General features: G+C 39.6%; 2 protein-coding genes across 3 annotated transcripts in view; both read left to right on the top strand.

Annotated features, from left to right (window-relative positions):
* pard3ab (par-3 family cell polarity regulator alpha, b) overlaps positions 1-23,008 on the top strand; it is a 373,665-nt gene extending 350,657 nt beyond the window's left edge. Inside the window, exon 25 of the transcript XR_014870592.1 lies at positions 16,617-23,008. The gene's annotated coding sequence lies outside the window, so the exon portion shown is untranslated. The remainder of the gene's footprint in view (positions 1-16,616) is intronic.
* LOC146497265 (neuropilin-1a-like) overlaps positions 1-26,183 on the top strand; it is a 204,797-nt gene that overhangs the window by 37,445 nt on the left and 141,169 nt on the right. The window lies entirely within an intron of this gene.

A 26,183-nucleotide genomic window follows, 5' to 3' on the forward strand; every position in this document is an offset into this window, starting at 1 on the left:
TTTGTGTAATTAGATAGATGCCTTCTGCGGGTTGGTTGGTGAGCTCACACTGAAACCTGTAGCTGTGAGCCACTGATGCTGGGCTTTGCATTAAAACTAGACAGGGAGCTCGGCTTTAATAAAATGCCGTCACCTGACTCTTTCACCTAAGTGCTCCACAAAAGCATTCACCTTGCAGAGAGTTAGTGTGGCTACGAGACCCAATTCAGCTTTTAATATACTCTATGTACAGACTGCAAGAGTGGAAATCGTGGAACACATATTAAATATGAACACTTGAGACAATTAAAAGCCCTCAAATAAAATATATAAAATCTACCTTATTAATGCACACATGCACAGAAACACTTCTTGTACATACTTTCTTGTAGTACACTGCTGCAAATATAAACTTTATGAGCTTCTGGCCACACATAACACAAAATTCTTCAACAATAAATTTGACACCCATAAATGGCAACAAAATGCCATAACACATGAAGGCCCATCAATAAACTCCAGTCAGGGCTTTAAGCTCGTATACGCTTCCCCAGAGTTGGATAAAAAGGGGAGGGTCGTGTCACAAAGGACATCTGGTGTAAAATATTTGCTAAATGAATGATTCCATGCCAGATCAGGAGATCAGACCTTGGATGATTCGCTACAGGGAACCTGAAAAGGAGCAGCTGTAAGAAGCAGGAACCAAGATGGCGATATCTGTGGTATTCTCACTGTTTTGACTGGTATGAGTACACCAATTGAGTGCACTTGCTACACTTCATGCAGCATTACTTGTCAGTGAGTTAATTTATGCACTCAAAATATCAAGTTTAAGCACAGAACTATGCGATTTGAGACACGACACCCAACAATTCATGCAAGTTTTATTATCATTAATGTCGAGCAAAATATGAACTTTCCTCTTTACAAAAATGTGCTAAAAGGAAGAAAAAGCCAAAAATTCACATTGTGACTAAAATATGGCCTCAAAATAGCTTTAAGGGGCGTCTGTAGAGTACCTTGCGGGTTTTGAGTATGCTTTATAATTGGCTGCACATCTTGTTTTTTACCATAGTCTCTTACTCTCAGTGATGCTACTTTCATGGTTGAGTGTGCTGTAATATGTTAATGATACCTACGTGTGTGCCTCCCAGTACTGAAAACGGCGCTGAGGTGCAGCTGGATGTAGTTGTGATTGTATCGTTGTTTTTAATTGTCTGCACCTGCTGCAGCGTGCTGTTAAGATGAAAACAGTCTTGCTGTGCTGCTTGTTGCTGATGTTTCTTTAATGGAGTTCTAAACTTTGGGATCCATTTATTAAAAAAGGGACGAAGGTAGGTCTGTTTATAGATTGTGTACAGTAGCTTGGGCTCTTGGATGTTAAACTTTACTTCCACCAGGGACCAATTATAACGGTATGTGTTGCATGGCCAGTTTTAATTTTGAACTTTGAATTGGATCCATATTAATTTCAGACACGACAGTCTGCGTGTTCTTCTGTAATCACACTGTGACCGAAAATGAACTTTCCCTCTTGCATAAGGTTTCTCGAAAGACTTTATCTCATTTTCTTCTTCCTTTTATTGAGTCTCCTTGTCTGATTTGGGATAAGGTGGGTGCAGTTGGTGCAGAGGGACCATCCAGTAGATTTGATTAAACCAGATGGAATGAATGAATGGCTGGAGGAAAAGGTGGGGAGGGGGTGAGGAAAAGTGAGGGACTGGAGAAGGGGCAGAGCAAAAGACAGTGAGATGAGGAGGGGAGGATGAGGGTTACAGCACTGCATTATGCATTGTGGATCATAAGCCTGGGTGACTTGCTTTATAGGCTGGTGTCAAGGGTGCCACTCCTGCTTCACACTCTGTGGTGATCGGCCTGTTGCCATGGCAGCAGCAAAGCAACTCATTAGCAAATATTACCCTTGGTCCACGGAGAGAGACGAGAACCGGGTGCTGACTTTGACCGACAGCAGACATCAAATAATAGGTTTAATACTGACTGAGAGGAACCTGATAAACTCTGCTGGATTGAGGAGAATGCATTGGTCATTTGCATATTAAGTGACTGGATTTGTGAGATGCTCTTCTTACTGAAATCCATCCGCAGTTATGAAGCCTCTGTACTACTAGACCTTCTTTTGGGAATATATTAAATGTCCACATTTTCATTTTGGCAGCAAACTGCTTCAAATTCATCACACTGTGGTTGTTGCATGCAGGCTGGGAAAGTGTTTCATTTCTGCAATCAGTTTGAATGCAATGGGTAAAGCTCCTTCTTACTATTTGCAAATAATATCAAGACTGAAGAACAAAGTTTGCACAGCATATCTTCCGAAACATAAATGTACATAGCTGCTGCTAAATAAACATGCTGTAACATGACCCTACATTGTTTTCTAACTAGAAGTAGTTTGGTAACAATGTTACCAACGCTTGGAAGCGTTCCAAATCCCTCTATTTTCTGACCTCAGCACACTTTACTATGTGCTATGTGGAATTTTATGGTCAAGGATGTTGTTGTAACTTTTACAAAGTTAAAAAAAAAAAGTACTACATGAGAAGTGTAATTTTCTTCAGTAAACAGCACTCTAAATTGCTGTGGATTTTTTAGGTTCACAAATCTTCTGATACATTTGGAGGCAGCCCCTAAAAAGTCCCACTAACACTTGGGGAATTGATGTGGATTTATGTTCCTGGCTATTGCAGAATATGTGAAATGGGGACTTAAATGCAGACTTTCAGACTGGCAGACATATTCAAAAAACCATACATTTATTAAAGATGGTAGCAGAGAGTATAAAGTTGCAAAGTTTTCTAAGATTCCAAGAACAGCTGAGAGTGCAGAAGGATGGCAACAGCGACAAAGAACTGAGTGGAATAGTGTATATATACACTACATGTACACGGAATGGCAGTCAGGGAAGTGGATAGAGCAGGGGGGAAAGACACAGGTGCAATCAAGACAAAGAAAATGGAAGGGAAGTCAAATCAGACTGAGACACTAACAACCTCTTTTGCTTCTCTTAATCTGGGTCGCAGGGGAAATGGAGCCCATCCCAGCTAACATAGGGGGAGAGGTGGGGTACACCCTGGAGGGTCTGTCACAGAGCAAACACAGAGACTGACAACCAATCGTACTCACATTCACACCTATAGGCAATTTAAAATCAACATTTAACCCAACCGCAGTAACTGCATGTTTTTGGAGATGGAGAGAACCCATGCACACATGGGAAGCACATGCAAACTCACAAATAAGTATCATAATGCAATAAATAAATACCACAATAAAACAAAAGGCAAAATGCAGTCGCATAAATTAACTTAATTAAGTGTGACCCATCACTAGAGATTACTGGACCCTTTGGAAAGATTAATAAATATGGACACGATGAAATAAATAAATACTGAATATTTTGAGCACCAAATGTGAGCTTGTGTGACTAACTAGAAGGTACTCAGACTGAATTTTAGTTTGCTTTTTTTGTCAGTGTAATATCTACTCAAATATAAGTAGAGTTGATGAGCTGATTGCAATATATTTAAACAGGAATTTTCACTGATTGCAGCCCAAGAACATACCCCACGTAGCACTCAAAATAAAAAATATTTTTTTTGCTGCTTTCAGGAAAATTTCAAAAGTCTAGAGTTCACTCGAGTGCCCAAGTACCATAACCTTAAAACTTTCATTTCAGACAAGCCAAAACACATAAATTACAGCTTTTTTTTTTTTTTGCTCTACAGATATGATTGACAGCTTATACAGTCCCGCACTCCTCTGCAGCACTGCAGTGTGGGAAATGGCAGTGAATCTTCAATAACAGGTGATCACGGCTGAGCAAACAACATCAAACCATAACAGCAGAGTGCCAGAACATCCAGAACAGCCATCCTTTCAGTCTCGCAATCACACTTCAGTACGTGCAGCTCGAAAAAGAGCCTCGCCCAGGGTGTGTGATCATGGTAATGGAAAATAGTGTATAATCGAGAAGAGCGCTGGTGAGCTAATGAAAAGGGTAGCGGGGTGACATTTTCAGAGTGATGTCTGAAGTAGAATGACATTTACAGAGAAGAAGCCCCAAAGACAGTCTTTTTTTTTTAAAGGGCCTGTATATTATATGGGAGCAGCACAGGAGAACGTGAAATGTGAAGCTGATTTCCACATGACTCATGCGTGCTGGTGTCAGTTTTTATCTTCAGGTAGTATCATTTGGCTGGATACTGGTGCACAGATGGAAGATGTGTGAAAAAAATTCCCTTTCAAACTGTCAAGCATTAATTTGAGACAAAAAAAACTAACAGGTTGTTGCAGAACATTAAAATTAACAGATTGCATTAGCGATTAAAAAAGGTCATTTCGTCTAAAGATATGAATTTTTTTTTGGATGATTGTGATTCTTATTCATCGAATGGCAACAAATGATCACCAAGACATCTGTTCCAGGTGAGGTAACCCAGTAGGTTCCTTTTAAAACAGCTGTGTTAACACATAATTGACAAGTTTCACAGCCTGACAGTAATGTCTGGCAGTGCAAAGGAGGATTTCTCATAATGAGATGGTGCAAGATGGATAGCCAAGGCAGGAGAAACGTGAAAGGTTTGCGAGACATTAGGTCATGGCTGTGAGAAAGATGACTGTACGGTGAAATCTGGTTGAAAAAAAAACAACAAAAAACCCCAGCCTGAGCTCTTTGACGGACTTGAAAGAAAAAATACCACAATTCTGCTGCGAGACCTCAGTCCTGCTAGAAACCCTCCCTCAACAAAAAAACATCAACAATATTGATGCCTTAGTAATTTTAAGTGTGTTTGAGCTAATGGAAATCTTAACTTTGTTAGTATTTCAGGTTAAGTAACAGCATGTCAGTGTTAAATAACCGTGCCGCACACAATCCCACGTAATCTCAGGCGGTCCAAAACTGCATATGCATGATGTCCTTTGGTGTCAGTACCTTGATGCAGGAGTCACTGCACTTCCAGATGGCTAGCGATTTCATAAAAGTCCATATATGAGGATTGGAAGGTGGTGGTTGCTAGGATACAAAACCTGCCACCTTGACAAAATCTAAGAGTTTGATGTTATGAAAGCTGTGTACAACTTCCTGAATATTAGTGTGTATGTCCAATTAGCTAGTGGCCAAGCAACTGAATGAGTCCCGAACTGTCGAGCATGAACACACAGCATGAGTGACACAGCTGTTACTAAATTGCTAATGCAAACCGAAGTATAGGAACATGCGTATCACATGTGAATTTTCAGATTGCACTTGAACATAACAGGCACAGATTTAAAAACAAAAGCCAGCAAAAATGTTTTATATTTAATAACAGTTGAAAAGATGGGATGGGAATAAGAATGAAAAAGGTGTATACACATTTGAGTCACATATACATTTAGATCAGCTGGACACTGGTGTAATTTTTAAGTACACTAAAAAACTAAAATTAGGGAAACTATAAAAAAATGCAAAGCAGTGCATTTCTTTATTTAACCTCAAGCTTCACTTTGAAACTTGATTGAGTTTTGGTAGACAGGGAAAAGAACTAATTACTTCAGTTTGCAAAAATACTTAGACCTACCGTGCCATGATGGCGTGGAAGAAATACTGATGGGTTCTTGATTGTGTAATCAATCGTCCCGTTAAAGATGTTTAAAAAAAACAATTGTTTCAAAATTTTGCTTAAATCTGACATCATCTTATTAGAAACACAACTCATAACACGTGTTAAATGTTAACATCAAGTTTCTTTGCAAGAGTTACAATCAGAAGGTTTCCAGATGTTTCCTTGCACGGACCTGTGGATTGTACTAAAACGATGATTCACTGGGAGAATAGTCCATTGTGTCTGAACTGCACAAAAGGCTGAAAATCAATGCAATTTGTGCTTTTTAGTGGTGTAATCATTATTTAAGCTCATATGGAGTTTTGGCTACCATATAATGTCAACTTGCTTGTTTATCTTTTAGGTTATAGATTTGTTCTTATGTGTAGAAATGCAAAGAAAATACCATTCTCATATTACAAAGGCACAGACTATGTCTTCTACAGAGGTCCCATCGTCCTGATACCGTAATCCCGTTCAGTTTTAACTGTAAAAAGTTTGCCTTTTCTTCTATATAAAAACTAAATATATTCAGAGGGGTGTAATTGAGGACACAGCAAAAGTGCAGCTTACAGTAAAAACTTTACATGGCATTAAAAGTCTGACAGCTTTCCGTCTGGTTCAAACACATCATCCAATGTAACTAAACAACATGAAATCTTTGCACAGAAACATGAGCCATTTTCTCACAGAGCACATGCCCACTGAGAGAGGATCGGGTCATTTGAGAGACACAGATCAAGGAAGAGAACGTTCCCCTGCCACATGGGGGACTTAGTCAGGACAGCTTTTTGAGACTGTGATTCTTCTCTTGAGAATAGAGATTCGTAGCGTTTGAACCTTTGATGTCTCTGCCAGTTGTATGGCTGCATGTTTTCCTTGGCAATCAATGAGCTAATAAGCATGTAATGACAATGGCCTGATGGTTGGATATGCAACAGATGTTTTCTTAATTCGCTGTTTGCTTAAGTTGAATGCCGTGCTAGAACATGAACATTAGCTGGTAAAGTAGTACAGTATAAACAGATCATGAATAGGAGATATGCAGTGTTGGGGAGTAACGGAATACATGTACCGCCGTTACGTATTTAAAATACAAAATATGAGTAACTGTATTCCGTTACAGTTACCGTTTAAAAAGGTGGTATTTAGAATACAGTTACTTTGTTGAAATAAATGGATTACACGGCGGTACTTCCCTGTTTCATATTGTGGCGGGTCAGGACTGTTTGGGTTTTGTTTGACAGCTACGTTCTGTTGTTCCAGGCGGCAGCGTTACGGTTGCCATGGTTACAGGGTGTCGCGCTCTCTGTGCGTGTTTCCTGGGTGAGAGAGCGCCTGTTGTTGTTGTGCTAAGCTAATAGGCAGAATGCTACAGGTATAGCTCTAAAGAATGTAGCATCATAGGCAGTGTAGTCCGTGCTGCAGGGAGAATGGACTGCCATACACGTTATGTGTCTGTGAGCGAGGGAGGGAGAAAAAGGAAAAGTACGAGCTGTCATCGAGCAAAAACGGGAGCTGGAAGCATGTAAATATAATAATAACCACTGCAGCCAAGAAGAGAGCCTGACGAGCCCAGTTGTAAGTAAGCTATTAAGACTCGACTGTACACCGTGTTCGTGTTTTCCTCCAAAAACAATAAGTCCCGTTGGAGCAGCCTTTCAACGCCTCTCTTTGTCTCTGCTAGCAAAGTTGACCCAGACAACAAAGTAAAGCTAGTTTTCGGCTACGAGCCTGACACAGAACCCGCCGTATTAGCCAGAGGTCCCTTTACTACGGTTCAGAGCCGCGGACCTTCAGTAACAGTAATAAATCACAGCAATAGTACATTCATGTAGTTGTAAACAGCATGATAATATATTAAGTAATCCAAAGTATTCAGAATACGTTACTCTCATTGAGTAACGCAACGGAATACGTTACAGAATACATTTTGGGGCATGTATTCTGTAATCTGTAATGGAATACATTTTAAAAGTAACCTTCCCAACACTGGAGATATGGTTCAAATCTTATTTAAACACATCCTTACAGTTGCATCTAAGTGCATTGTGTTTAGTAATACTACTAAATTGTGTTTTTAAGGCAAAGTTTTGACATTGTCACAGACAAAGATGTAATTGTTATTGGCATGAAAACATAATATAGGTGTACCTTCAACATTTGACTGCATTCCCTAGTGTACGTGAATATTACCATTGGCCTGGCTGCTAATGCACCTACAGTAAAACAGTTTTAAGACGCCTGCCTATAACATCAGTGAGCTAAAACTGTGGATCGATTGTACAGCTTACATAAAGCAATATAAATACGATATATGTGATAAGATCTATATGTGATAAAATGGCAAAAATGGCTGTTCAGAAACACCAAACAAAAGAATAGAAAAATACAAACATATATGTGTTCTTCTTCTTCCTTCTTGCAAGTTACATCTTCATAGTATAAAACAAAGAAAGCAATTTCAGGGACTAGTAGTGTCACTGTCTGATGAACACTTACACATATGCACCATGTACATGTAACGTGCATGTTTCTACATGTAATTTAAATAATTTGTAAATTAAACCGATAATCCTGGTACCTGAGGCAGCTCATATAGTAAATCGAATCCAGATTGATTAATGTGTCTGAGAGTTATGGAACAGACTTATATACATATATACATGTAGTAGGATAATGAAAGCAGCTAATTTCTAGCCTCAATTTTGAGCATCTTCTAGAAACTACTTCAATATACGACCAATTGAGACAAGCAAAAATCAAGATCAAGACATGGAGAGTTAGCTGAGCAAATGTCTTTTTAACATCTGGTTAGGATGCATGTGAACCCCTGTAAATATCCAACCTCTACAAGTGACATAAGGAGGCTAAATGTAGACTAAATGTAGACTAAAAGCATGTTTTTGTTTCCTAACCTGATTCGTTCATTCAACAAATGTTTCTTGCAGATTAAAAAAAAAAAAAAACCCTTTTCATTATCACGTGTGTCTATGTTTGTGTGTGTGCATGAGTTTATATGCCAGAGTCTCCACACCAGAATTGAATATGGATGACAAGTCGAGTCTACAGGGTCTCAATTAGAGTCCGAAGGCTGTTTTCCTCTGTGGCAGATTTTCTCAAATGTGATTTTATTAGTCAGTCAGAGAAAGCAGGTGGATTTTTTTAGCTTAAAATGCCCACTTACTCAGTTAATTATAGATATCAGTTTGTGTATTGTGTATAATCAAGGGTGCAGCGGTGATGTGGAACTAAATAACAAACCCAACATAGGCAGGGACCTCAAACAGCCTGACATTAAAGATTAGTTCTGAAATACAGTTTTCACGGTTTTGCTCTATTATTAGCGTTCTGCATGAACTCTTACTCATAACCAGCAGATAAAGTTAGCAGACTTGGTGGTTTCACAGGGTCTCTGTGGTTTTTACAGTGGCTACAGCAACTCATGATACAATAACTGCATTATTACCCGGACATATGTCACTGTTTAAGTTGCTTTAATGATTTGAGAGGTCACTGGGAGTATAAGTGATTTTAAATTTACATTTTTGAATATTTTTTTTCTTGTTCTTTCTTTTTATTTTGCAGTTCCATTATCCCGAGAGTGGGAAGCAGAGTAAAAAGGCCATTCACCTGCATCTTAACATGGGCTTAGCACTTCATAAAAAGATAAGGAGTTGGACAAAGCCCTAAAGCCTCATGGTGAAAGCTGCTGACAGTAATTACAGCATGGTGACAAAAGAGGGCTGAAATGTGCTGACGTTTGCAGAGAAGTGTAAAGACTATCTTACACTAATAACCACTTCAGATGTTTACTTGTTGATTCAGTCATTATGTCAGAAGCATGATGCACGTTTTAGTCAGGTGCTTTTTCATATTCCTGTGTTAAACCAATGCACTCATTTTCCCACACAACAGCCTCTAAGGAGACTGACCCACTAATCACTGAAAAGCACTCCTTCAACACCATCCACATTTCAGGTTTTTCTCGTACAATCAATGCGTTGTTGCATGTCTTCCCATCAATAACTTGACAATAAGCTCATGTTATTGCTTCTGCAGAATCTGACAGCATGACATTCCCTTTGAATGATGACACTTAATGGTTTATGTCTCTCCGTACACCCACTATTTTGATGGATGAGACATATGCTGTCGTCTGCAGCGCTGCGGTCACAGCATCTCTACATCTTATTGTCTCATAAGTCATTGAGCTTTTGAGGGGCTCCTGCCACTGCTCTCATGCCCCTCTGCAGTCTGCTGTGTTTGTGCAGGCTTAGCTAAGTACAGGCTAATTAAATTATTAAACGTCTGTGGTTTAATCTATATAAAGACACAGGGTGATAGGTGAACAGCTGCTTCATCGAGTGATGAGAAATTTAAAAAAAAAGAAAAAAGCTTTCAGTCCTCAATCAGTCGTTCCTCCGTTGCTCGTTTTGTCTGTCTACCTGTCACTTTCTGCCACACACACACACACATGCATATGCAAACATGGAAACTGTTTTCATGGAAACAGACATGTGCACAAAGCTGTTATGTGTTTGGTCCTCTTTTTGTTATGCTATTTAATTATGTCTTTTTTCCCCCCCGTTTTTGTGGAACGGCCCACACACACACTTTTTCTCCTTCCTTCATTGTATCACTCATTTTGTTTCAGTGTCACTCACCCAGTGTCTTTCTTTCCTCACGCTCCGTTGACAGTGAAACTATTTCTAGATCCCTGAGCCACACAGCGCTGTTTGCTGTTATGCTGAACGCACCAAACCAGAGATGAGTAAATCCTGTTTACAGCAGGTACATGTAGATGCATGTGCAGTGACATACTGTCATGTATGCTGTCAAGATGCACAACATATTTGGCCAAGATGCACATAAATATGGCTACTCTACGTGATTGTAGCTTGTGGCTGTTGCGGGAACATATGGCTATGCTTCCAAACATGTTGGAAGCGACATTTTGTGTCAAAATACATGAATGCACCTAACATAATCTTAACTTATTTAATAGCTTTTGTGCAATTTGTGAAATATGTCATTTTTATTGACATATGTCTCGCATCAGGAGTTGATGCTTATGGCAATAAGGAGTTGATGACAATTTGAGAAGGACCCAAAAAAATCTGATTTGATCACATTCGTGGTGCTTAAACGTAATCAGAGAAGGGATTTGAAAGAAATTAATGAACAAAAAATGGGACAAAAGCAGAAAAAGGGACACAAACTGTAGTTTTCAGGCCAACAAACCATATGTCACAGTCTTAAAAACCTCTAAAGAGGTGTAAATGGTGCTTTTCTGCTCTATTTGAGAATTCAAAGCACAATTTGCCTCAATCACCCAAATAGTGCTTTCTATCTAACTGGGAGCAGACTGGGAGCAACCAGGGATCAAACTACCAACCTTCCCATTAGTAGATGACCTGAACTGTCCCCAATGTATAAAATAACATCCCAGGTGCAGCTGGTTATAGAGTTTGTTCACTCTTCTTATGTTTCACTATCTACTATGCAGTTTTATTTACCAGGGCTTTTGAGTTTTGGGCATCTGCTTCATCTATATTCGTTAAGGACAGGTGTCTCAAAATGATATCAAAAAAATATGTGTTAATGATATTTCTGACAATATAAGAAAAAAATATACCAAATGCTTTATTGGTGCTTGTAGCTTGCAGGCAGTTTTTGTAAATGTAAGTAAATGAAGGTCATTTCCAATTCGTTATTGTCACTTCCTAATTGGAAAAGTGAATCTTTAGAAATAAGGTGCCAGCAGTAATAGTAGTAATACAGGACTTTGGCTTATTACACAGCACGAGTCAAATGTCTCCCTGGATTTTGTATTAAAAGTATAAAATAACTGCTTCACACTAATAATACCTAGATACACAATATTGGCACATAATAAAACTGAAAAGTATTTTCTACCCAGGATGTCTTGACCCATCATGATGTAACTTGAGGCAAGATTTTTAACCAGCTTTTCCGTGTAAGTGCATCAGTAATTTCCATCCACCGTTTGCTCTTCCTGTCATATGGAATGCAGTTAGAGATGCTTGGTTGAGTCATTTGTTTAGATTTTAGTCGTGCATCACTCCTTGCATGCCTTTGTACCCTGATTGTACTCAGTGGTGTATTTTTATCTCAAGTGGTGAAACGAGTTTGTTGTTTCCATGTTTATCTGGAATAATTTTCTTGCATAATTTGTAAAACTGTGCATTGTTGGACGTTGAAGTTGGTGGTGCTGCTGATATGACATTTTTATATCTTAAATCTACACTGGCATTTATACTGACTAACTGTGGCACAGCCCTAGTGTGCCACAAGTGGTACAAGTTTCATTTAATGTTACACAAAGAATCAGAAGCACAATGTACACTCATTTGAAAGCTACATACCTTTTCTGGAGCAGGAGTAGTAGCTAGCAAAATAGTCTGAAGAAAGCTTGTTTAAGGTGAAGTTGTGCACTGTTTACACTGTTAATTATGTATTTTAATGTAATTTTCTTTGCTAACAACGACACAAACACATTTAATACTATGTCAAACATAAGTGTGTAACCAAAGTAAATAAATAAATAAGCTTTGAGGCTTTAAATAGCATAGAAAGAAGAGAGAAATGTAGTCCCTAATACATTAAACAACAGGTTCTAGTGGATCACAAGTCACACAAACCCACAGAAGTGCTGCAGACTCAATGTTCAGTGTGAGGCATCAGGTTATGGGGTACCCAGCGCTGCATGTTATATCTTTGGTGCTGCAAAATTGCCATTAAGTGTCATCAAAGTGCATTGCCTCTCAAGTGCAGCAGATTAATATGGAAATTATATGGTAATTATATTATAATTATTACCAGTTCATTTTCTTCTTATATTTAGAAGAAATTCATTACATGGCACTGAAAGCGATACTCGGTGCCCTAAGGTGCATTTTGTACACATAACGCATTCCCTGCTATGAAATATGCATTTTGTATTCGGGGAATCTTTGTACTCGAAATGTACTGTGAGACATTTGGTGCTCCATTTTAAAGCAATGTGACTCAACCGGAGGAGGGCGTTGGGAAAATGGACTCTTTATACATGAGGCTGAGGAGAGGAGTCACAGATTTATTTGTTTATTCTCTTCTTCTCTTAAGTTTAGTGTTTATCTTTGTCATATATTCACACAAGGATTCTTTGTAAGTTCCTTTCGTGGGTTTTCCCCTGACAAGTTCCTATTTGGGTCAATTTGTTTTTTGACGTATCTTCGACCCTGTTCTTTATTAGATTTGTGTCTTTCCCAAGTCGGAGGCTTCTTTACACCGTAAGTGAAAACAAATAACTCTTCATGCTTTACTGTGATCCCACATTCTCCCTTCAGTCTTTTATACCGTCTCAGTACCTCATGATCCATTTTAGTCCCTCAAGTCATCTTTCTCCATAAACCGCTGTTTCCTGCATTTTTGTGCATAATTAATTCAGTCTCATTGGTGTTCCTGATGAGACTGAATGCTCCTTTAATTGCAGCTAATATCATGTGGGGTCGTATTAAAGTAATAATAGTATCCTGTACCCGTTAACTTGCTCTCACCCAAAATACATGACCCAGTTTATAAAGTAAACCTTATAAATGAAGCGAGAAGTGTGAAAAATAACACAATTTTCAACACTGTTGACCTTTGCCACTCCTACTACGGTATAGTGTTCATACTACAGTATGTTTCTCTTATTTTAACTCTGAAACATATGTTTTTTAACACATTTTGGATTTTTCTGATTATTATGCTGTACTAAGCTACTGACTTATAGTGACATCTGATTTGTTTTAGCACTGATTAACATATCTTAGTAGAAAAACACATTAAAAATGAATTTTGGTTGGAGAAGGACTGCAAGAGATTAATTTGGTGGCCTGTGGGCTACCTTTTGTTTTACTATTCATATAGACTTACTGGTTATTTACATCTTGCTAGCACAAGGTTGAAACCCCCTTTTGCCTTCAAAACTTCATTAATTCTTCATGGCTCTGGAAATATTCCTCAGAGATTTTGGTCTATATTGACATGATAGCATCTCCTAGTCACTGCAGATTTATTGGCTACACATCCTGTTCCAACACATTCCAAAGGTGCTCGACTGGATTGAGATCTGGTGACTGTCAAGGCCATTTGAGTATAGTGAACCTTCTCTTGTGTTCTTTTTTGTTTTTTTTGTGTTTTTTTGCCTGTCCCATTTGGTTCTTTAGCCGTCAGAATTGTTGTCTGAAGACCAACAAGGATACCCAATGGATTTATTTTGCCAAATGGATCATCATGGCATTGCCGTATTGGTCCATTTGATCGACCTTTGTTTTTATTATTCATTTTATTTTATTTTCAGTTGTTACAGACGGGACAGACATGAGTGAGGGATAGGAAAGGGAGAAAGAAAGAGGAAGGAAAAGAAAAACAGAAGGGGAGAGGAAGAGTGAGAAAGGGGGAAAAAAAATATCTCCGGGATCACCTGTTGAGAGAAAAAGAATAGAAAACAAGCAACAAAAAAAAAAACAAAGCAACATACTAAACACAACACCATCGCATTAATCTAGCTAAGTGTAAACAGCAGTAAATACTAAATATTGAATGTTGTCGTGCAGCACGCAGGACAGACAGCGCACAATGTGCTTTGAAGTAGCAGCCAAGAAAGGTGTGATTTAAGTCTACGAACAGTGAACACCCGTGTGCACACCTGTGTGGATCGGCGCGCTTGTATTCAAATGGTTTCCCCATGTAATGGTCTGCAAGAGGGATGTAGAGAGCCATAGCCCCTGTCCCCCAGGGCATGAAGCAGGCATGGAGGAGATCCAGGCCCCAGACATCCAGAGGCTCCAGAGTGCAAGAGCCCAAGGAGGACCACCGGAGGGGCATCCGTGCCACCTTCATGGGAAGGGCTGAGGATCCCCAGACGAGGGGTCACCTTCTCTCGTGTTCAAGAAACCAACTTTAGTTTATTTGAGCTTTGTCACATACTGCTGAACCTGGCCGGGTACAGTGTGGTCATAAAAGGATGGACATGAGCAACAACAATACTCAAGTAGGCTTTGGCATTTAAACAATGCTCACTTGGCACTAAGGGGCCTAAATGGTGCCAAGAAATAATCCTCCACACCATTACATCATCACCACCAGCTTGAACTGTTGATACAAGGCAGGAAGGAGCCATGCTTTCATGTGTTATACACCATATTGTGATCCTACCATCACAGACTCGTGCTCGATTTCCTGTTCTTACTGTAGCTGACAGGAGTGGCACCCGGTGTGATCTTCTGCTGCTGCATTCATTCAGAGATCATCTCCTGAATAGCTCATACCTGTGATGAGGGGTTATTTAAGTGACTCTAGTCTGGTCATTCTCCACTGACCTCATGCATTACCAAAGCATTTTTACCCAGAGAACTGCAGCTCCCTGGATAGTTCCTTTTTCTGAAACCACAGAAATGTTTATGTGGGAAAATCCCAGCTGAAACTTCACACCAGCACATCTGACAACAACAGCCACGCCACTTTCAAAGTCACTTAAATCATTTAATAGTTAAGTAGTGACCAAGAATAAAAGCATCGAGGTTGAAATAAGCATAGTGCGTCATCTTTATTGTCGTTGGAGGTTTGAAATGAGCAAACCGCATTAGTGCGATTGTGATTAGCAGATCCTGGGTCATCCAGTTGATCTAATGTGTTTTAAGCAATGTCTGAAGAACAGGCCCTAGCCTGCTTACCCAGGTTTGTTATGTCTGTACTGCAGCACTCACTTTGTTTTGGGTTGTGATGCTGTATATGATATTTTTGCTCCACTTGCCAGTGAAGTGATAATAGCAGAACTATCACAAAATGTACTACGTTATGGAAAAAGTTATATTGTTTGTGCAGATAGATTTTTGTCTGTTTTCTATCACAGGTTTTCTCTTCTCTTCCTCTTTAATAGCATAAACATGTTGGCGAATAATTTTATTCCCCTTTTCCTCGTGCATTTGTAAAATCTGCACCATAAAGTCGTCATATCAGTCATACAAACCTGTTGCACTGAAATGTTGGACTAGAATGAGTAACTACTATAGGTTAAGCTGCCAAACATTCATTTGTCTTCAAGCTCACATCTCCTTCAAATAAGTGTCTAAAATCGGATAAATAACACTCAGTAATCCCTAATATGCTCCTCTCCAAATGAACTTTGAATATGAATATGTAATATCTGGCTGTGTTTATCTCAACAGTTTTGCGTTATGTGTAACAGGCAATTTTGGCTTGGAGGTGCATTTCTAGACACATTGTGCAACAGAAGCCTCTCTGTCAGTGCGGATTACTGCATTTTATGGTAAAAGTTCCCCCCCTGGGATGTCATTACTTTAAACCCTCCTGCAATACATCAATTTCTAATTAACATTTGCATACTAGATTGTAAGGGTGCCTGAGAGGTGGAGGAGGGGGGGCGTCGTACACATACATTTATGCTAATTAATTGAAATAAAATGAGCCTGGAGCGTAAGATGGGGCGGAGCAATAGAATGCTTCAACACCCAACGGGAGGAGAAGGCTTGATGCTCGAGTGCCGTCAGAGACGCCTGGTGCATCCAATAACGCCAACTCTCTGATGACTTGTGATAGTTAGTGGATGGTGCTGAAAGTGTCTGTGGTGGAGGATACTTGTTTGTGTGTTGTAGTGTCCAAGACTGCAGACGTGGGCCATATCTGGGGCGTTTCTGGAGTCACAGCTGAGTTTCTAAAGAGTAGATGTCACCCTGGCACCATGCACCTTCTTGCACTTGCTGAGCAGAGAACCCAGAAGGTGTTTTTATGATCCAGTAGGCATATTTCTCATTTGATTCTCCCAATTTTAAAAGTTGTTGAGTCAACAAAAATGACACAAATTACCTATTACCTTTTTTTTTTTGCTTCAAGGCATCAGTTTTACACCCTTTCCTTGATTGCAACATGTTGTAAGACAACGTTCCCCAAACCCCAGGCCACGGACCGGAGTCGTTTGGTACCGGGCCGTGAGAGTTGAGTGTATGGTTTCAGGGTTTTCAGGGTTTTATCGGTTTTTATTGTTAACTCAGTTTCCCTGGGTCTTTTCCCATGTGTTATGAATAAATCTTCTGTTTTTTGGTTCCTGTACTGGTTTTATTTTGTTGTATTTATCCGCGACACCTTATAGGCCATCCCCGTGAAAATATTATCATAAACCGGTCCGTGGCGCAAACAAGGTTAGGGGCTGCTGTTCTAGGAAGTACAAATGATGAGGCCACCTACAGTATTAAAAAGTTTGCAAGGTAAGATTTCAACAGTTAACTTTAAAGCTTGACTTTCTGGTAGATAACTTTATTACCTGCTGCTGGATATTGCCCCAGAGAGGTACCAGCTCAAATAGAGAGTCACCTCTTGTTATTAGTCAAAGATCAAACACCAGCTTTCAGTGGAGGCATCAGCAGTGTACAAGATAAAGATCTCAAAGTGTGAATGCAGAGTTCAGCGCAGTTCAAGATATGCTCATCACCCATGCTGCTCGCATGCTGCTCGCTAGTTCCAGTGTGCACTGCAGACAGGGCACAACAGGTCTTCCAGGTAGCGGTCAAGAAAGAGAACTCGAGAAGTACACGGGAGATGACTGAGCCAAATTTTAAAAAGTTGTCTGTGTAAGCCTGAAAACTTTGCTTATAATTTTATACAGTGAGTTGTTAAAAGCTGAGGCTCCAAAGATTGTCATATCAAAGAAAGGCACTTTTACACCAAAATATATAATAGCTGTTTTATTGCATTGTCTGCAAGGTTTATGGTCAAATATCTAAAAACTCCAGTCTTATAGCTGCGAAATACATTATCGTTACATTACTTATAATGGAAGAAGTGTTTGCAAGAAGTATTATGTGAGATATATGTGATACGCAGAGAGTTGAACAAACTGTTGCCCACTTGGGCCAATTAACATAAATTAGAAAATGCCCGAGCTGAGAATGTCTGCGTCATTCCACAAATTTCCATTAAAATCCAATCAACAACATCCAACTGATAAACAGACTGAGGCCGATCCATAATCCCTCCCCTCAGTTTCATCTCGGGAACAATTGTCCAGCAGCACGGCAGATAATTTGACTGATAGGATCTTAAATTAAACTACATAGAATTTGTATCTTACTACTTTTAATTTGCAGTAGAGATTAGGCCATGCATGTTTGTGCGAGATGGTGCTCGGGGGAGACGAGTGTGTGTGTGTGTGGGGGGGGGGGGTCGTGACTTTGCTCCAAGTCAAAGGTCTGTTGAAATGAAGCGCAACATCCCTTTAAATGTTGTTCTTGCCTCATCTGAGATTAAAGTGGAATTAGGAGCTAACACATGATAAATTTCTACTTTGTATGCAGATGCGCTAATGCAAGAACTGCCTCAGTCTAGAATGGCACTCAAGGCAAATAAATGGTTGGCTTCTGAAGCAAGGAGCTACAAAAACAACCCAAGCTCTCCCCCCTCGGTAATCACAGCGGTCTGGCTGTATACATTAGGGGTGTGAACTACGAAGATATTTTTATAGCAGTGTAAATGATAAGCCCTCAAACACGGGAAAGGTGCAATCACAGACTAGAAATGGGCAAGTGACAGCAAGTCCTGCAGACTCAAGTTCAAGAACAGCAACTCAAGACTGTGTTACAGTGGTTTTCTTTCTGCAGGCAACCTTTGTTCATTTCTTGGAAAGTGGCTTTTTATACACGGAACTGAACAGAAGTTAGTAAATGCTTTCTTGTGTCCTGTTTTCGGTTCTTAATGTTATGTGAGGTTAAAGGCTCCAGCAAATTGGCAGATCTACACAAAACAATCTGTTTGTGTTCTTCTTTAACCTTGCAGCAGGTTTCAAACTTAGCAATGCTTCATGAGTTGTTGGTTCACAGCTTATTTTTTCTTAATCAGTTGGTGGAGACCGAAAATTTTACTCCAGATATTTTTGCTGTAAATTTATCTGGAGACTTGAGGTCGTAAAGTTTATTTTAAATATGCGATTAAGCCGAAATCTGGGGGCAATTTCTTAGATTTTGCTGTGCGAAGGCCTCTAAAGTCACTGACATCAATCACATCATGGGTCAAGATATTAATATCACCACTGGGTCATAACTGTCAGTTTTATATTATAGCTATGTTTAAGGTCACTTTAAATAAGCGCAATAAATTCAAAGGAATAGTTTGGGTGACTGATATATATCCGTGTCCTCTTGTTTCACAGTACGGACGCGTGCGGTTCAAGGACAACAGGACCTTTTCATGTTACTAGAAATAGTTCACCTCTTTGTTGTAAGATGAATCTGCTCTCTCTTTGGGATGAAATTACATGTTGTGTGTCAAGTTGAGACAGAGTAATACGCTCTGATTATCAAGCAATGCACCGAATCTTCGAGTATCTCCAAGGAATGCTAATCACTCGTCTATTGGATTTTTCTGTGACGCCTGCCATTAATCCTCACCACAGTCTCATGTGATGAAACTGCGGCACTCTTTTGAACGTAATTAACTCCCATGATCGCTTTTGAACCTCACTGCATTGAGTGCTCTGATCGAGAGAAATTACACCAGGCTATTGCGAGTATTTAATGGACCCACGAGTGTCAATTAATCTAGAGAAGCTTTTCATTGCACTTTCTTTTCATGTCCACTAGCCCAGGTTTTTTTTTATTAAAAAGCTCTTCTACCGAGCCTCTGGTTTTTGAAATGAACAGCTTTCTAAGGCATTACAATAACCGGGTGGAGGGTCGTAAACCTCCATCACTCGCACTAGCATTTTTCACTTCTGACTGTATTTGTTCCTGCTAAAGAGTTTGGTTTAACCGTTTACATCCACCGGTGCATTTCATTTAAACAGTCTTACAACTGTATTTGTCCTTGTGCAGTTTCTACCACAGCATTTTTGGTTGGATACCTCCCTGCTTGTTCAGTCCAGAAGGTAAAAACAAAACTTTGCAAATAAAAGCCTCCATTTTTTTTAAACTTGGTCACAAACAGCAGCTGTTTTAACCCCTCAAACAAGTCTTTGGTAGTTCTTGGTGAAGTCATGCAGGCAACACAGATATGGAGGACATTTGTTTTCCTTTTGTGTTGCTTTAAAAATACTTACAATAAGTTTTATGTAGTTTTCAGCCTCAACATTGTTGTTATAAACAGCAAATAGCTGTGGGTTGGCCTGAACCCCATTGTAATTGTGATAATTGAGTGATCTTAGTTAACTGGCCCTATGTATACCATACAGTACATAATGTACAACATGATTGCCTTCGTGGTCTTTTGCCAATGTGGTTAACGTTTGCTAAGTGCAGACTTCTAACCCTCATACATTCAGGTTACGTTAGGTAAAAACGATATTTCTCACAGTTAGAGGAAACTTAAAGTATGCTGGCTGTTTGTAGGAAGAGGTACTTTGCACGCCCATCTATTCAACACAGCTTCCTCCCTCTAAGCTGTTTGCTGGATTACAATAATGCCACATGACTTCCTGCTTTGCAGAATGTAAACATGGGATGTTGTAAGCCGTTAAAAGAGCTAAAGTTATTTTTGGCGTGACAGTCTTTTATTTGAACTCATCGGCTGTGCTAACTTGAGTATGATAGCCAGCCGTGGCGAGCTCACAGTCGAGATTATTTTATGTCTGCAACTCTCCTGTCGAGGTGGTGATGAGCACTGATATTACAGCATCTGGCTGAACAATTATTCCCACAGCACTCGGGGGAGCTTTGAGATTATGCTGCATTCCCCCAGCGAGCAGTGCAGCAAACAGCTCTCTAATTCAGTGTCTCCAGGGGGAAGCGGGAGTGCTGCAAACAAAACAGCAACAGATTGTGCTAAATGACAGGTTTTGTGGTGTTAAGTTTTTCAAACCATATGTAGTCTTGTTTACACTAGCTCCAGTGATCTAGTAGGTTTGAGAAAGCAGTTCTCGTGTTTTATTCTAATTTTCAATATTTTATTAATTACATTAATGTGCCAAATGCATTAGAAGAAGTTCCTTTAGTCCAATTTTTCTTTGTTATTGGATTATAAAACCATTTCTCAAAGTTCAAAGGGATAGCATTGAGATATTTTAAATTATAGCAAAGATTTGCACACATGGTTGACCAGAAAATGCCACTCCTTTTTGTCTTCCTTGTATATTCTTTGAAATGTTTTCACATTGACTGGATTTGTTTGTTTAGTTGTGTGTTCTTAGCCTTTGTATATATGCTCTTACACCTGGGATATTACACAGGATAACCACACTGCTGCTGTTCTAAGTAATTCAGCAGGGTCATAATGTTAATTAAAGTCTTGCTTCTTAAAGCAACTGTCAATTTAGGAGAAGTGAAGTGTTACAGCTTTGCTTTTTCAGCCAAGTACCTGCAGCCCGTTATCACTGCACTGAGGCTACCAATAGTCTAGCTTCACTGTTATGAGCTGCACAGGCTGACTGCAAAGTACAATTTATTAAAGCTTTGTTGAAAACAGATGTGCTCTGAAAACTCAAGTCAGTAGAAAGTCTGCCAACCATATTTTATCAGGCAGATTAAATAACTACGTTTTTTGATAACCGATTAAATCTTTTGAAGGACTATCAATTACAGGAAAGTGTTGTTGATCAATGTTCTCTCTGAGATGGTGAATTATTGATCTATTTTATTGTGGCCACTTTGCTGATTTTAGGAAATGAATTCATTTAAAGCAAGCGTAAAAGTTAAATACACGGAAACTGAATTTATATTGTCACTTTGGGACAGGAGGCTGTGCAAAACAATTTAGGAATTGAATTTTTTATTATTTTTTTTATGGTACCTAAAGGTTATCTTTGGATAATTTTGATTTGTAGGCATTTTCAGTAGGAGCTCTTAATTCCAACAGATGGGTTTGGGGGTTTTTTTGTAATGTGGTGAGGGGTTGTCAGAGGAACAGGACTGGCACCAGCTTAACAGATAATTGTTAAATATTCACTAAATCAGTCTTCCAGAGTTTGCCCAGCTTCTAATCAAAAAGCGTGGTGGGCATCTTGAGTAATTGATGCATAGCTAATGACTTGGTGATTAATAGCTTGGCACAGGCTTGCATAAATGTGGCTGATCCAAAGATGAGAAAAGGAGGGGGGGGGGACCTGAAGACAAAGACCCTGCAATGTTCTGTGACGCATCGGAGGCCGTGGAACATTGTCGAGGCATCGCTTTTATAAAAGCCATCTAATTAGCGGAATAAAGCTCAGTGCTGGTTGTGTTAATAAGTGATGGGTGTTAATTAGGTTTGTCCAGGCATATGGAGATTTGCTCCCTGGATTAGCATGCCTGTGAATGACAACAAAGAGGGAAGACACAGTTGGTTAAGTTTGCTGACTCTCATTGACTATAGGGCTTCTGTGATGGCTGAGCATCCAATCTCCGGTTTGTGTTTTGATTAATAATATTCAGTTAAAGGTCTTTTGGGTTTTGTAAAGGTCATAGTTTCGTTCCGTTTGACAGCGAGGTGACTGTTTCTGATCGGTTTCACCCTCCACTCCACAAGTGCCAGCCAGGAGATGAAAAGACACTAATTACTGACCTCTGTTCACACTAATACCTTTCTCATTTAAATGAGGGTCAGCGGATTCCTCATCTGCATGCAAGCTACACCAAGCAGTTATTAAATACCAAGAGACTTTCTTTCCCAGGTCACGAGAGCTGATAAATGAAATCTGCAGCTGCATCTAAGGATCCTCCGGATGTGAGAAACAGCAGTGCATGATGCCATTATCCCATACTGTGCGCCTAACTAAGACAGATGGTCCTGGGGGACCTGCAAAGCATCGCCATCAACCCCCCTCCTCTCAGCGAAGAGGCGATTGGTGGAACCAGCCTTGTACTGGGCTAATATTAGCCACAGATAAGGACACCTATAGAGTGGGGACATTTGGCATCAGCTAGGGATGTAGGGAAACCTTCAGTAGTTATACGTAGCCTGGAAAAATGAGAAAGGGATGGCTACACGCTACATGATCTTTCACTTATTTCCAGGCCTTGAAAAATATCTCTGTACAAATTGATTCCCCTTCACAGCGTTTTTAAAACACTGGCATCTTTAATTTGAAGTGATTTTTTTTTTAAATTGTACAAAGGTGAAAGGTATATCTGTTACTGTAAGTCGATGCATTTAAAAGTGTTACTGTTCATGTCTGATGTATATCAAACACAAGAAGATTCAAAACATGCACCGGCTTTTGAATTTGGCTGGTCTCCCTTTTAAGATCGTCTCCTTTTGCATCCCTGGACCCTTTTTTTTTAATTTAACCTTTATTTAACCAGGAAGATCCCATTGAGATTAAAAACCTCTTTTTCAAGGGCGACCTGGCCAAGATAGGCAGCAGCAAGTGTCTCACAGTTACAGAAATTACTCAAATAAACACAGGCAGCAACAACAAACATGCAAAAATAAATGGAAAAAAATAAAATAAAAAATTCAATAAAATTCAGTAAAATTCAAATAAAATTTTTAAAAAATGAGTTTGATTGACAATCAATCCAATTGAAACAGTTGCATGTTATGGACATTTAATAAAATGAATTCAGTCATTTTTCAGTCGTTCTGCAGATTGTTCCAAGCCAAGGATGCTAAATGGACAAAAGCTCTTTTACCAAATTCAGTTTGAAAATGGAACAGAAAGCAACAAGTAACCATGCGGACAGAGAGAATACCGACCAGCGGGCTCCATTGCAAGCAGGGAACATATATAAGAAGGTAGCAACCCAAGTATTGCCTTATATATAAAACTGTATAAATGAGAGATCATCCTACCTGAGAGTATAATTCACAGTGGTGAGTCTGAGATTTACGGTTAGTGATGAACCTCAGAGAAGCACCATACACAGTATCAACCAACCGTTTCTGGGCCTCTCTGGAAACCCTGTTCACTTCCATGCAGATATCTGAAATGTAACCAACCTCAAAAGAGCAAACAGCAGCTTCTGTATCAAATTGATCAGCCTTTAATGACGACTGATGTAACTGCTGATGAAAGCAGGTTGCAACAGTAACTTAGCCTGCACGTGGCACATTAGGTCACAGCTAAAATAAGGTTGACATTCACAAGGTTATGAAGCATAAACGTATCTCCAGGAATAAGGCTCATCTCAGACTTCTACAACTCTGTCCTGGGGCATTTTTGGAAAGGCCTACAACTCCCCAAATGTCCACTTCTCCTTCACACTGGCCTCAACTTCCATCTATCCTAATCTCAGTCCTTAAATTTCTTGTGCCTCATTTTCAGATACTAAATACTGCCAGAGACATGGTTGTCATCTGTAGTTTTTCCTGCAATGTTCGCTGTTTATTTTTCTTATTTCAAAGAAGAACCATATGATGAATAAGAACTGTGACTTCCTAGCCACTTTTGTCAGTCACTCAAGAGATTTTGGCTCAGTTGCAAGTATCTCTTGTGCTTTTGCTTATACTTAAACACCCTGAGTGGCTCATTACAGGCAATAAATGCATATGAGGAATCAAAATAGATGAAATCCTGGTTTGGTGTCAAGTGAGTCATTCGGCCATAGAAGGGAAAAGACTATCAGACATTTTTTTTTAACCATAAGCTTTAGTCTTTGAGTGTCAGCCAATATAAATTTTAAGCAGTTATTACTCATTAGGAGTTGTTGGTACAAAGTGACTTTACATGCAGCTCTCAGTCCTGAGGTTAGCTTCAAGAGAAGTACAAATTTCTCATCAGTGTCACATTATTGCAGACAGTTATTTGGACAGTCGCACATTTTTGCTCTTTACTCAATTTTGACATTAACCATCTCAAATTAAAGCGAGGCACTGGCACTTTAATGTAGCATGTTTTATTTAATTTCAAAATGAATGTGCTGAAGCACAAACCGTGAAGAACACACATTGCGTTGGGCTGACAATTAGGGTGAAGAACAGCATACGTCAGATGTATGTCCTTTCATGTTGTACTATCCTTAAGACACGTCAGTCACAATGCACTTTTTATTACAAAATCACCTGCCTGTAGTTCCTAAGGTTGTGAGTAAGGCCTCATGGATTAGACTGCAGTCCGCAAATAAATGATGAGGCTGGAATTGAGCAACATGGTGCGGCAGGCAGCTGCTGTGAAAGGCCACTGCCCTCTGTAGTTTAGTTGATCTGTAACTAACATGCACATGGATGCCAAGGTTTCCTGCCAGGACATTAGATTGTAATCGGCTGATCAATGTTTAATGTTGTCTGTTTAATTTTATGGCTCATGGGTGTACTTGATATTTGTTTTCTCTCACAGCCTGTTTAGTAGCTGTCAGTTTTAGTTCTTTCCTCGAGTGCGTGATTCACACGAGTGTGCCTCCCATCTTATATGTTATCAGTACCCCCGAGGGTTTACGTGTGTGCTGGGAATGAGGCAACCTTTCTTGTCAGTATGATTTAGAAGGTGTCTAAGTGAGAAATGGGTATGGATTATGACTTGGCTTTCCAAATAAACTGCTATTAAATTTGTTTTGTGGTTTTGGCAAGATTGTATGTAGTTCGGGCAGAACAACAGAACGACTGGATCCTGAAAACCTAATATTAATAGTAATCATCATCATCATCAAAGTGGTGGAAATTAAAGAAATGTTACTGTAATAACAGATACGCTCCCGATTTGTTGTTTTAATATTGTTTGTCTGTAAAACAGAGTACATGGCTGAGGAGAACTAAAGAATATATATAATTATATTATATTAAAGTCTGTAAAATGACCGAACCTGCCAATTCTGTGACTACATAAAGTCAACAAGTAATGTAATAATATCTAAGTTTAAAAGTTATCTTGTCATTCCAAAATCAGACATTTCTTTAAAACAATCGCTATTAAGATGCTGTTAAGTATAACAAAACTGGTTTGTGTGTACTTGCGTCGTGCTGTTCACATCATGGCTACACATCGTTAGAGGCAGCTAAGTAGTCTTATGGTGTCATCTTAGTCGCAGATGTACGTAAACACACACGCACGCATAGACGCGCACACACTCCGTCTGCTCACCGGCTGCTGTCATCTGCTGGCACGAACACACACCAGCTCGTGTCCTGCGGGGGGGCTGGAGGGTCGTGGGTGGTAGGGCAGGTTTTCTGGCAGGCCTTCGGCTCTTCACCCCGCACACTGGCCTGTCTGTCTGAGCCTCTTTCCTTGTCAGCTCCAGGACTCCTCTATCAAGTGTCTGTCACTATCGCTGTCTGTCTCTGCAGATAGCTAACAGATGTCTAAGTCAGAGTTGAGTGAGTGACATGGCATCACGTTGAGGGTGGTCGGATTATGCAGCATGTAAAAGGATTACAAGTGAAATGCTAGCGGATGTCTGCTGCTGTTGATGCGGCAGAAGACACAGTAGCCTTCTCAGATTATCAGTGATGTCAAGAGCATTTCACTGCTTTTGAGTCAAATCTACATTGACAGCCTTTTAGGGATGAGTATGCCTTTTGTAAAATGCAAAGCTAATACCTTTTGAACGGATTCCTGAATCCCTAAAGGGCCATGTAAACCTTTAAGGTTAAAAAAAACCTCTCTCCTACACCCACGGCTATTTAGCTCTACATATAGGCAGAAAGACCTCTTCACAGTGCATCTCTTTCTTCAATTTGTTCAGGTATTTGTTGTAG

This window comes from Neolamprologus multifasciatus, chromosome 18, assembly GCF_963576455.1.
Source record: "Neolamprologus multifasciatus chromosome 18, fNeoMul1.2, whole genome shotgun sequence".
Classification (NCBI taxonomy): Eukaryota; Metazoa; Chordata; class Actinopteri; order Cichliformes; family Cichlidae; genus Neolamprologus; species Neolamprologus multifasciatus.